A 13,585-nucleotide genomic window follows, 5' to 3' on the forward strand; every position below is an offset into this window, starting at 1 on the left:
CTACCAACCTCTCCGGTTTTCTGGACTTAGCTTGCATTTTTGTTTTTTCCTCCTCCCGTGACTCATTCATAACAGAATCACCAGCCATACCGCAGATTCTAGGGTACTCACTAGCAGGAAGGAATTGTAAAAAAAAAAAAAAAAAAAAAAGTGTCAGGATTTTTTTTTTAATGTATATTTTTTCTTCTTTTTCTCTGGGGCAGTAGGAGGAATTTTTTCTTAATGGAGATTAAGCAATTGTCTGATCGTGTGGAGCAGCTCGCTGCTGAAGTGCGGGGAATTTCCGCCTATCTTGCTCATTCACATGCTGCTGAACCAAAAATTCCTACTCCTGATGTGTTTTTTGGGATCGGTCTAAATTTTTGAATTTTAAGAATAATTGTAAATTATTTCTTGCCTTGAAGCCTAGCTCATCGGGGAGCTCTGCGCAGCAGGTTAAAATTGTCATCTCTTTGCTGCGCGACGATCCCCAGGATTGGGCGTTTTCTTTGACACCTGATGATCCTATTCTAACTAATGTGGACGCATTTTTTCAAGCCTTGGGGTTGTTGTATGATGATCCTAATTGATCAAGCTGAAAAAGCCCTGTTGGCATTGAGCCAGGGTCAGGATTCTGCAGAGTTGTACTGTCAAAAATTCCAAAAGTGGGTGGTCCTTACTACCTGGAATGATGGTGCCTTGGCAGCTCTCTTTCGGAAGGGTTTGTCAGAAACCGTAAAAGATACTATGGTGGGATTTCCTGTTCCCTCTGGTCTTGATGATTCTATGTCATTAGCCATTCAGGTTGATCGGCGTTTACGTGAACGTAAAATTACACGAGAAATGTTGCCACCTGTTGAACAAATGTCTGAACCTATGCAATGTGATAGTTTTGTCTAGGGCGCAACATCAGGAGTTCAGAAGGCGTAGTAAGCTGTGTTTTTTCTGTGGAGATGCCTCTCATAATATTTCTGTCTGCCCTAAACGAGAGAAACGTTTTGCACACACATTTGCTGTGGGTGGTGTACAACCTAAATTTCTTCTGGCAATTACTCTGATCTTCTCCCTGTCCACATTTTCCGCTAAGGCTTTTGTGGATTCAGGAGCGGCTCTGAACCTGATGGACTTGGATTTTGCTAAACATTGTGGGTTTCCTATGACACCTCTGCGGACGCCTATCCCTTTGAGGGGTATTGATGCTACTCCTTTGGCGAAGAATAAACCTCAGTTTTGGACCCAGGTGGTAATGCTGGTCGCCCCAGACCATCAAGAAAATTGCAGATTTTTGGTGTTGCATAATTTGCATGATACCATTGTTCTGGGGTTTCCCTGGTTGCAAATCCATAATCCAGTTTTGGATTGGAAATCTGTGTCTGTGGTGAGTTGGGGTTGTCAGTGTGCTCTTAGTGACATTCCTGTTTTCTCCACCTCTCCCCAGTCGCATGATGTTCCTGACTATTTGGCTGAGTTTTATGATGTATTTAGTGAGAATGAGTCTGCGTCTTTGCCTCCTCATAGGAGTTATGACTGTGCAATTGAGCTGAGCCCTGGGTGTAAATTTCCCAATGATCGACTGCTCAATTTATCTGTACCCAAGCATGAGGCTATGCGATCTTATATTAAGGAGTCGTTGGAGAAGGGTCATATTTGACCATCCTCTTCACCCTTGGGTGCTGTTTTTTTTTCGTGACCAAGAAAGATGGTTCATTAAAGCCTTGTATTGACTATCGTTCCCTCAACAAAATTACTGTTAAATATCAGTATCCGTTACCCCTGATTTCTGATCTATTCTCCAGAGTTAAAGGTGCTTGCTGGTTTACCAAGCTTGACCTCAGGGGGCGTATAATCTTATTCGCATTAAGCATGGGGATGAATGGAAGACGGCGTTTAATACTCCGGAGGGACATTTTGAGTACCTGGTGATGCCTTTTGGGCTCACTAATGCCCCTTCTGTCTTCCAGTGCTTCATGAATGATATTTTCCGGGACATGGTGGATAAATTTTTGATCATCTATCTGGATGATATTTTGATCTTTTCCAGGGATTGGGACTCTCATGTGGAACATGTTCGGACTGTGTTCCGGATTTTGAGGGAGAATTCCCTGTATGTTAAGGGGTCGAAATGCCTTTTTGGTGTACAGAGGATTTCATTTTTGGGATTTATTTTGTCTCCATCAACTATTGAAATGGACCCGGCCAAGGTACAGGCCATTTATGATTGGGTTCAGCCCACTTCTTTGAAGGCCCTCCAGAAATTTTTGGGTTTTGCTAATTTTTATCGTAAATTTATAGCTAATTTTTCTGGTATTGCCAAACCATTGACTGATTTGACTTAGAAAGGGTGCTGATGTGCTGAATTGGTCTCCAGAGGCTGTTTCTTCCTTTCAGGAGCTGAAGCGAAGATTCACTTCTGCTCCGGTTTTGCGGCAACCTGATGTCTCACTCCCGTTTCAGGTAGAGGTGGACGCTTCTGAGATTGGTGCAGGAGCTGTTTTATCCCAAAAAGATCCGGTAACATCTAAAATGAATCCCTGTGCTTTATTTTCCCCAAAGTTCTCCCCATCTGAACGCAACTATGATGTGGGGAATCGGGAACTGTTAGCCATGAAATGGGCATTTGAGGAGTGGAGACATTGGTTGGAGGGAGCTAGACATCAAGTCGTGGTCCTCACTGACCACAAGAATTTGATTTACCTAGAGTCGGCTAAGCGCTTGAACCCTAGACAGGCTAGGTGGGCCTTGTTTTTCACACATTTTGATTTTGTGGTCTCTTTTCTTCCGGGCACTAAGAATGTCAAGGCAGACGCCCTCTCTAGGAGTTTCTTTGCTGATTCTCCTATTGTGACCAATCCTGCTACCATCTTAGGTGAGGGGGTAGTTCTTTCTGCCATCTCGCCCGATTTGAGACGTGCTCTGGAAGAGTTTCAGGAGGACAAACCTGAGCATTGTCCCATTGGAAAATTGTATGTTCCTGACCAGTGGAGGAAGAGAGTAATGTCTGAAGTTCATTGCTCCGCATTGGCTGGTCATCCAGGTATTTTTGGTACTAGAGATTTGGTGAGTCAGTCTTTTTGGTGGCCCGCCTTATCTCGTGATGTCAGGAATTTTGTGCAGTCCTGTGGGACTTGCTCCCAGTCTAAACCTTGTTCTCGTTCTAGTGGGTTGTTGATGCCTTTGCCGGTGCCCAGGAGGCCATGGACCCATATTTCAATGGATTTTATTTCTGATATGCCTGTCTCTCAGAGAATGACTGTTATCTGGGTGATTTGTGATAGATTCTCTAAGATGGTCCATCTTGTACCACTCTCTAAGTTGCCATCTTCCTCAGAGTTGGTGCCCTTGTTTTCGCAACAGGTGGTTCGCTTGCATGGGATTCCTGAGAACATTGTCTCTGACAGAGTAGTTCAGTTTGTCTCTAGATTTTGGAGGACTTTTTGTTCCAAGCAGGGAATTCAGTTGTCCATCTCCTCTGCGTTTCACCCTCAGACCAATGGGCAGACGGAGAGAACAAACCAGACTTTGGAGTCTTATTTGAGATGTTTTATCTCTGCTGATCAGGATGATTGGGTCTCATTTTTGCCCTTGGCCGAATTTGCTTTAAATAATAGAGCTAGTTCTGCCACTTTGATGTCACCTTTTTTTTGTAACTTTGGGTTTCATCCTCGATTCTCTTCAGGGCAGGTGGAGTCTTCTGCCTGCCCAGGTGTTGACACTGTGGTGGAGAGAATGCACCAGATTTGGGACCAAGTGGTGTATAAGTTGTCTCTCTCCCAGGAAAAGGCCCAGCGGTTTTCCAACCGGCATAGGACCATTGGTCCCCGGTTTAAGGTGGGTGCTATGGTTTGGTTGTCTTCAAAGAATATCTCTATGAAGGTGGCTTCTCCAAAGTTTAAACCTAGATTTATTGGACCTTACAAGATTTTGGAGATTCTTAATCCGGTCTCTTTTTGATTGGCTCTTCCTGTTACATTTAAGATCCATAACGTGTTTCATAAGTCTCTGTTGAAGAGGTTTGTTGAGCCAGTAGTTCCTGTGGTGGCACCTCCTGACCCTTGTATTGGTTGAAGGTAAAGTGGAATATGAGGTTGAGAAGATACTGGATTCTCGTCTGGCTAGACGGAGACTCCAGTATTTGGTTAAGTGGAAGGGTTATGGCCAGGAGGATAATTCTTGGGTCTCTGCATCTGATATTCATGCCGAAAGATTGGTTCGTACTTTTCATCGGGCCCATCCTGATCGACCTGGTGGCGTGGATGAGGGTTCGGTGACCCCTCCTCAAGGGGGAGGTACTGTTGTGAGCTCATTTTCTCGTTCACCTTTGATGTCCGATGAACTGCCTCTGCTGGTGAAAGGAGGTGGTGAAACTGATTTGGATGGGAGAAACCTGTCACCTGAACAGGTGGATTGCAATTGGACATCCGGAATCTCTGAGTGGATATAAGACAGCCGACGCCCTGTAGGGTTGCTGGTGATTTCCCTGCTCTGAGCTCTGGCATCCAGTTCAGTTCCTGTCTTCTAAAGCTAAGTTTTGCTCTGCTATTGTTCCATGAGATTTTGTCTGATTTGCTTAGTTTTTTGTTCTGCCAGCCCTGGCTGGGGCTCTGCTGAATTTCCATTTTTGTCCCTGATTGGTTAAATCTCTTTTGCTCTGTCTTCAGAATATATCGGAGTGCTGATATAAGGATTTTGAAGTCTAGTGACTTCAGGGCCGTTTTTCCTATCAGACGTGTTGGGACATTTTTGGTAGGGTTTTTGCGAATTGCAGCCAGCATCTTTTCTGTCCTTTCCTAATCTAGTTAGTTGGGCCCCATCGTTTGCTCTGCCTGTCTTTCTGTCTGTGTTTGTGTTTTCATCTGTTTTCACCGACAATACATGTTGGGGGCTGTCTATTGCTTTGGGGTCTGCTCTGGGGCAGTTTAGATTTCCCCTTTCTTTCTTTAGGCTTATTTAGTTCTCCGGCTGTGAAGAGGCGTCTAGGACCACCGTAAGAACACTCCACGGCTACTGTTGTTGTGAATAGGATCAGGGGTCTGCAATCCGCTAGCTACCAACCTCTCCGGTTTTCTGGACTTAGCTTGCATTTTTGTTTTTTCCTCCTCCGGTGACTCATTCATAACAATACACACTTCTAGGATACACACTGCAGACTAAAGTCTTGGCAGATTTGTGCTATGCAATATATGTGCTACAAAGTGCATTCAGGTGTGAAGCTGAGAGGAGTGGTCTGTGCTCCTCTTGGTCAGATAATTAAGAGTGGACCAGATGCATATGATCAAGCCAAAGTAAACAAGGTCATAAATAATACTGGGGTAAAGCAGGGGGTTAGTTGAGAGACATACCAAGTGAATGCTATGTGCAGAGGTAAGAAGTCTTTGTGGAAAGCTGAGTGACGTACCAAGTGAATGCTATGTGCAGAGGTAAGAAGTCTTTGTGGAAAGCTGAGTGACGTTCCAAGTGAATGCTATGTGCAGAGGTAAGAAGTCTTTGTGGAAAGCTGAGTGACGTACCAAGTGAATGCTATGTGCAGAGGTAAGAAGTCTTTGTGGAAAGCTGAGTGACGTACCAAATGAATGCTATGTGCAGAGGTAAGAAGTCTTTGTGGAAAGCTGAGTGACGTACCAAGTGAATGCTCTGTGCAGAGGTAAGAAGTCTTTGTGGAAAGCTGAGTGACGTACCTGTAGGGAGAATAGATAGACATGCTGGTTAGAGTGCGATGGTGGCAGATGAGAGGGCACAGTCTGTATGCAGCATTCTGGATTAATTCATATTTTCATATCATCTCACACTTTTAAGATACACACTTCTAGGATACACACTGCATATAAGATTGCTTTCTTAGTTCTGTATGTAAGATTGCTTTCTTAGTTCTGTATATAAGATTGCTTTATTAGTCCTGTATATAAGATTGTTTTCTTAGTTCTGTATATAAGATTGCTTTCTTAGTTCTGTATATAAGATTGCTTTCTTAGTCCTGTATATAAGATTGCTTTCTTAGTCCTGTATATAAGATTGCTTTCTTAGTCCTGTATATAAGATTGCTTTCTTAGTTCTGTATATAAGATTGCTTTCTTAGTTCTGTATATAAGATTGCTTTCTTAGTCCTGTTTATAAGATTGCTTTCTTAGTTCTGTATATAAGATTGCTTTCTTAGTTCTGTATATAAGATTTCTTTCTTAGTTCTGTATATAAGATTGCTTTCTTAGTTCTGTATATAAGATTGCTTTATTAGTTCTATATATAAGATTGCTTTCTGAGTTCTGTATACAAGATTGCTTTCTTAGTCCTGTATAAGATTGCTTTCTTAGTTCTGTATATAAGATTGCTCTGTTAGTTCTGTATATAAGATTGCTTTCTTAGTTCTGTATATAATATTGCTCTCTTAGTTCTGTATATAAGATTGCTTTCTTAGTCCTGCATATAAGATTGCTTTCTTAGTTCTGTATATAAGATTGCTTTCTTAGTTCTGTATATAAGATTGCTTTCTTAGTTCTGTATATAAGATTGCTTTCTTAGTTCTGTATATAAGATTGCTTTCTTCGTTCTGTATATAAGATTGCTTTCTTAGTTCTGTATATAAGATTGCTTCCTTAGTCCTGTATATAAGATTGCTCTCTTAGTCCTGTATATAAGATTGCTTTCTTAGTCCTGTATATGAGATTGCTTTCTTAGTCCTGTAAATAAGATTGCTTTCTTAGTCCTGTATATAAGATTGCTTTCTTAGTTCTGTATATAAGATTGCTTTCTTAGTTCTGCATATAAGATTGCTTTCTTAGTTCTGTATATAAGATTGCTTTCTTAGTTCTGTATATAAGATTGCTTTCTTAGTTCTGTATATAAGATTGCTTTCTTAGTCCTGTATATAAGATTGCTTTCTTAGTTCTGTATATAAGATTGCTTTCTTAGTCCTGTATATAAGATTGCTTTCTTAGTTCTGTATATAAGATTGCTTTCTTAGTTCTGTATATAAGATTGCTCTCTTAGTCCTGTATATAAGATTGCTTTCTTAGTCCTGTATATAAGATTGCTTTCTTAGTCCTGTATATAAGATTGCGTTCTTAGTCTTGTATATAAGATTGCTTTTTTGGTTCTGTAAACAGCTTTACGTTACATAGAGCTTTATAGTAAGTAACAGATGATGTTAGAGACACATTGTATACGGATGGTAGTAAAGAAAACATCCCACACTCACATGACAGTCGTCCAACTCTTTGGGATGAACATCGGAGTGATTTATAATACGCTGATGTGAACGCGCCCTTAGCCGGACTCTGAATATAGTGAAGGTCGCCCTTCCTGGAATGTGATAAACATACAAGATTTCGGCATTTTCGCTCCTGGTATGGAGTCGATAGCACAATCATATGCCGCCATATAGTAGCCGTCCGGTAACTGGTGATAATTCCCTCATGTGTGGGGTCTATTTGACTCCAAGCAGAGAAATCACACATTACATTCCACACATAACACTGTGTAGAAAAAGCGGCGCGGGGTAATTGTGCCAGTAGTGAGGGGAAATAATTGCGGGAATGTCACCGACTGAGGAGAAGTCTCCATGTAGCGTCTGCACTCCGGAGATCATGTGACCCCTGACTCCTCCCCTCCTGTGACCTCATCACAGGTCCTGTGCGCACAGAGCAGCCATATATGTGGTGTGCGGCTCTGCGGGTGGAGGTAGGAGCTGGAGATTCCCCATTACTGAGCAGGGGGGGAGATCCACCCTTCTGTGATTGCACCTGCGCCCCGTGACCCAGCTGACAACTTTTTTATTTGGAAGGGGAACCAGATTTAGGTTTCTCTGTGTATCCCGAGCTGCAGGAGGAGCTACGGTCAGTGCATGTTATAATAATGATCATTTATTCACTCGGCCCATCCTCACACATTGTTACAGGGGTTTTCCACCCAGTGCACATTGTTAGTCAGCAGGGTAACAGGGTGGGCCAAGTGGAAAGGTACCAAGTGGTCCCTAAAGAAGTCAGGCCAAGTTGCATCTCCATACTGGGGTGCCCCCAAAGGAGCCTGATTTAAGACGGGCAGTAGAGACACTACTGGGGTGGAGTCCGAGGTCCCAAGTGGTGGCTGAGGGGTTGACAAAGACTGCTGGTAAAGACTTGGTATACTGGACATGCCTTGGTCCTGAACACATAGCCGCCTGTTGTCGTATGTCCTATGAGCAGATGGATTACAGCCTAGGTAGGCGCTGTCCGTATTATGCCTATCCCACCTGCAGTGTGCACTGTTAGCCAGGTGAGGGGCCAAAGACATGTCCCGTCACAATAAATCTCGTACTGGTGTTGGGACTCTTGGACTCGGTGAGATCTCTTTGTGTGTCCTTGCTGATGACGAGAAGGTGATCACTGAGGCCGAGATTGCGGAGTTGGGAGTTTCTGGGAGAATTTTGGGACTGCCCAAATGCAGTATCTTACTTTAAAAAATGCATTGGACAATGTGACTGTGATAAATGGGGTTGCTCAAGAGCCAGGGGCTGACACCAGGTTTTCATATTTCACTTTAATTGAAGAGCTGCTTTATCAGGCCACTAAACTGAGAGGGAAAGTGATAGCACAGTTGTTGGTACCGGGTCACTATGGGCATAGGGTATTACATCTGGCACCTTCTCATGCCTTTGCTGGGCATCTGAGAGTAGACAAAACTCAAGAGCTGGTCCTTCAGAGGTTTTAAGGCCTGCTTGTCCCCTAGACATTAATTTCTGCCTATCCACCCTACCTGTCAGCTGACCGATCCATATCCCACTCCCGCAGTACCCTAGTGCCGTTGCCCATAATAGAACTCCCATTTGACAGGATTGCCATGGACCTTGTTGGTGTATTAGTTACATCTGCCAGGGGTCACCACTACATTCTGGTGGAAATAGACTATGCAACACGATACCCAGAAGTGATACCACAGAGAAAACTAGTCCATATTTTCTCCTGGACATGCCTGCCAAAGGAGATCATGATGGACCAAGGGATTCGTTTTATGTACAAAGTGATGAATGAGTTGTGTAAGGCTCACCAAATTACCCAACTCCAGACGTTGGTGTAGCATCCGCAGACGGACGACCTGGTGGAGAGGTTCAACAAGACTTTGAAATCTAGCGCTCAAGAAGGTCGTAGAGATAGATGGCCAAGACTGGGATTGCCTACTATTGTACTTACTGTAACGAATGGAAGCAGAGGCAGAGATGGTAAAGTTCACATTCGTTTTTATTTTTTAAGCGGAACCTCGGGACCACGGTCTGGAGGGCTCTGAAGGGGGCATGACTAGTGAGCCCCAGGTACCCATAGTAAAGCCCCTCAGGCAGGGCCAGAATGGAATACCCGGAGGACACAGGTGCTACCTCCAGTTAGACCCCGAACACGTTGCAGCTGTCCCAGCGTTACCAAAAGGGATAACAAAAGTTACAGCAGAGTCCGTAATGCGCTGGGTCCTGGATCCAGTTAGTTGGTAAGGAGTCGGTTCCAGTGACCTTCACACAGTCCTTGGACTCGGATGGCTGTAGGCGGAACGGGATGGCTTAGGCCCAGATGGTTGCTGATGTAATCAGGTGACACAGGATACTGATATACTGTGGAAACAGAGAGCATGAGACAATGTACAGAGACTGCAGATGCAGCGCAGACAGGTTAGCATGAGAACCGGATGTAGCAATGATAGATACTCATTGCGCCGATGCTCTCCCTATGGAGGAGAGGCCAGAAATAGCAGACAGTGAGCTGCCATTGGTTAATTGTATTTTTTGAATAATGCGCGCCACCCCTTTAAGAAAGCAAGAGAGCGGGCGGGCGTGCCCTAATAGTCTTAGCTACAGATCTCCTCACAGGACGCCAGGAGGGGGAGGCAGGAGGGAGGACAGAATGCTGAGCAGCAGCCTGAGAGGCTCGAGGTGAGTGCCCAGAACGGAAAGCAGCGGCAGGCCTGGACGCAGCGCCAGGACGGGGGCCAGGTGTATCAGCGACAGACCTGGACGCAGCGCCAGGATGGGGACCGGGTGTAACAGTATCCCCCTCTTTACACCCCCTCTTCTTCAAGCCTGTGTAGAACCATTTAAGGAGTAGAGGAGCCTGGATGTTCTCCCTAGGCTCCCAAGATCTCTCCTCAGGACCAAAACCCTTCCAGTCCATCAGGTAGTAGGTCTTAGGCTAATTTCACACTTGCTTTTTTTTCCAGCGCGTTTTTAGCGCAAAAAAACGCATAGAAAAAACGCATACAAATGCATACAGACGCTGCGTTTTTTTCAAGCATTTTTATGCGCATGCAGGAAAAAAACGCAGCGTTTTTGTGCGTTTGTATGCGTTTTTTGTGCGTTTGCGTTTTTTTACAGATTTTGGAAAAACCCCCCCAAAAAAGAAAAACAAACCATTCAACAACACACAAGACCAATGGGACTTCATTGTGGGTGTGGTATGTTAATATATAGACCCTGTCTACAGTATTCTTCACATTTGCTTGATTCCTCTCGTGACCATGGATCTGCGCTGGAAGAGTTTTCACTTCAACTTGGATTTGGATATCGCGATGGCTCAGGCGTATGCAGTTGCTTGCCATGAACAAAGGAAGAGAGAGAGGCAGCGAAGACGGCAGCGGCGGCATATGTGGATACATCCGATTGTTGAACTCCGGGAGAGCCGTGGGGCATACCACACCCTCTACAGCGAGCTCCAGGCAAACCCGGAGAAATTTACAGATTATATCCGGATGTCCCAAGAAAGTTTCAGGGATTTGCTTGCTCGTGTCCAACAATCCATCCGGAGACAGGACACACAGCTCCGTCGTGCGATTCCTCCTGAGGAACGGCTACTGGTGACATTACGGTACGTAATATTTAAAAACCAAGGGGTGCGGTCTGATTGCTTTTTTTAAAAAATTTAATATTCAAAACCTTGGGTAATTAGTTTTCGTGAATGTACTAATATTTTATTTTATAGTGTTTTAAAATAATATACATAAATATTAATTTAACTTCTTTCTCTGTTCACAGATTCCTGGCAACTGGAGAAACCCTATCTTCACTACACTTCCAGTTCCGTATTGGAATCTCTACCTTGTCTGGAATTGTTGCGGAGACCTGCCGGGCTCTCTGGAATGTTCTTTGTCCAGAATTTATGCCCCTGCCCACCGCTGAAAAGTGGATGGAAATTGCTGACAAATTCTGGATAGTATGCAATTTCCCCAACTGTTTGGGAGCTGTTGATGGTAAACACATACGGATCATCAAACCCAAAAGAACGGGATCTGAGTACTATAATTACAAAAAGTACTTTTCAATAGTACTCATGGCCATTGCGGATGCCGGATGTATGTTTGTAGCAGTGGACAATGGAGCATTTGGCCGTGGTAATGACTCACAGGCTTTTAAAAACTCAGACATGGGCCGGAGGTTGTATGGCAACCAATTTAATTTCCCTATGCCACGGCCTCTTCCTCACACCGAAGCTCCACCACTGCCCTTTGTAATGGTTGGCGATGAGGCTTTTCAAATGTGCGGAAACTTACTGAAACCCTACTCCAGCCGGGACTTGGACCACACCAAAAAAATATTTAATTACAGGCTGACCAGGGCCAGAAGAACTGTCGAGTGTGCTTTTGGGATTCTTGTCTCCAGATGGCGAATTCTGGGCACGGCCATTAATCTTAAACTTGAAACAGTCGATGAGGTGGTGAAGGCGTGTGTGGTTCTACATAATTTTGTAATGGCTAAAGAGCACCCGACCTTTGAACTGGACGATGATGCTCCTAACCCATTGCCTGAATTCACTCAGCACCCTCTCAGGTCATCCGTTGAAGTTGGCCAAATGAGGGACCAATTTGCGGCCTACTTTATTTCTGATGTAGGACGGGTGCACTGGCAAGATGAAATGGTGTAAGAATGTTTTTGTTTGTTTATGGTAATAAAAAACCTTATTTGATACCATTACTGAGTGCACTATATTTTTTAAACTCCAATTAAATAAAAAAATTCCCATGTATAACTGAAGTTTTTGATGTTCACACACCTGGGCAGGTAAATACACATATGAGTTAAAATGCAGCATTGCTAGTCTGCGTGAAATATATTGGAACGAGCAAAGCTGCAGGCCATGAATCAGGAAACCAATTTTTTTCAAGAGAAAATTGTCCAACTAGTTGAAAAAAAAGTATGTGATTTTTTCAAAACCCAACCCTCAAAACCCAACCCCAATGAAAGTCCATGGGGAATACAAGTCAGCATTGAGTGGATGAATGTAATCAGCTCAATTCCAACTTTTATTTAAAATTGTGGTAGTGTAGAAATAGACAAGTTTCAACAGTTTGTTTTTCATGAAACCAGATTCTAGTTGGTAAAAATAGAGTTATTACACTAGGCCTTGGTATGACTATACTAGGCCGTGGTATTTCAAATATGAGTATAGTAGGCCTTGGGCCTACAAGTATAGTCATATGTGAAATACCACGGCCTAGTATAGTCATACCAAGGCCTACTGTAATAACTCGATTTTTACCAACTAGGATCTTGTTTCACGAAAAACAAACTGGTGAAACTTGACAAGTTTCAACAGTTTGTTTAGATTATAGTTGGTAAAACTCGAGTTATTACACTAGGCCTTGGTATGACTATACTAGTCCGTGTTATTTCACATATGACTATACTAGGCCTTGGGTTGGTTTTTAACATGTATTTACCCATCAGTGTGTGTGAGCGGCGCAAACAACATTAATGAAACTTTGTAATGGTGAACCACAAATGTAAATTTATTTTTAATCACAAAAATAAACAAAAAAATTATTTTTTCCGGCGTTTGGGGGCAGATGGTTTCAATTTGGGGGTGTGCAGGGAATATGCAACACTTGCAGTTGAAGACGGTGTTTGAGGGGAAGGGGCAACAAAACTTGTGGGGGAAGGTAGTCCAGTTAAGGGAATTAAACTAGGAACACTTGGAGGAGAGGAAATCTGTTCAGGTACATTTGTTGTAATGGCATGTCGCCGTAGGCTTGTGTGCCTGGACCGACTTTGGCCCAATGCCCGCCTTGATAGATTTCGCCTTGAACTTGGGGCAAATATTGAGTGTAGGTCCCCCGTCTGCTGGGGTGGCTGCTGCTGCTGAGGTGGCTGCTGCTGCTGAGGTGGCGGCTGCTGCTGCTGAGGTGGCGGCTGCTGCTGCTGAGGTGGCGGCGGCTGCTGCTGCTGAGGTGGCTGCTGCTGCTGCTGAGGTGGCTGCTGCTGCTGCTGAGGTGGCTGCTGCTGCTGAGGTGGCTGCTGCTGAGGTGGCTGCTGCTGAGGTGGCTGCTGCTGCTGCTGAGGTGGCTGCTGCTGCTGCTGCTCTTGGTTGGCAGTGCTCGTCCTTGCAGGAGGACTGGTGGCGGCAGTGATGGTCCAGGTTTGCGGAGTGGTGGTGGCAGGGCTACTACATGTTGTTGTAGCGGCAGGGCTGTTCCATGTTTGCCTAGTGGTGGCTGAGCTCCACACATGCATGGGAGTGGCGGTGGTGCTCCAGACAGGAGCAGCGCTTGCCATGGTGGTGTCGGTGAAGTGACCAGCTGCACTCAGACTTGTGTTGGTGTAACGGTGGGTGTCCTGGCTTTGAAAAGAGGTGTCCGTGCAGTGGTATGCAGCACAAGTCGGTAG

At 44.4% G+C, this 13,585-nt stretch overlaps 1 protein-coding gene across 1 annotated transcript in view; it reads left to right on the top strand.

Annotated features, from left to right (window-relative positions):
* The first annotated feature begins 7,616 nt into the window (after positions 1-7,616).
* Positions 7,617-13,585, top strand: part of LOC141047258 (gastrula zinc finger protein XlCGF66.1-like) — a 44,544-nt gene continuing 38,575 nt past the window's right edge. Inside the window, exon 1 of the mRNA XM_073542260.1 lies at positions 7,617-7,805. The gene's annotated coding sequence lies outside the window, so the exon portion shown is untranslated. The remainder of the gene's footprint in view (positions 7,806-13,585) is intronic.

Source organism: Dendrobates tinctorius, unplaced genomic scaffold (genome assembly GCF_039654945.1).
Source record: "Dendrobates tinctorius isolate UK_male_01 unplaced genomic scaffold, ASM3965494v1 ptg000126l, whole genome shotgun sequence".
Taxonomy (NCBI): Eukaryota; Metazoa; Chordata; class Amphibia; order Anura; family Dendrobatidae; genus Dendrobates; species Dendrobates tinctorius.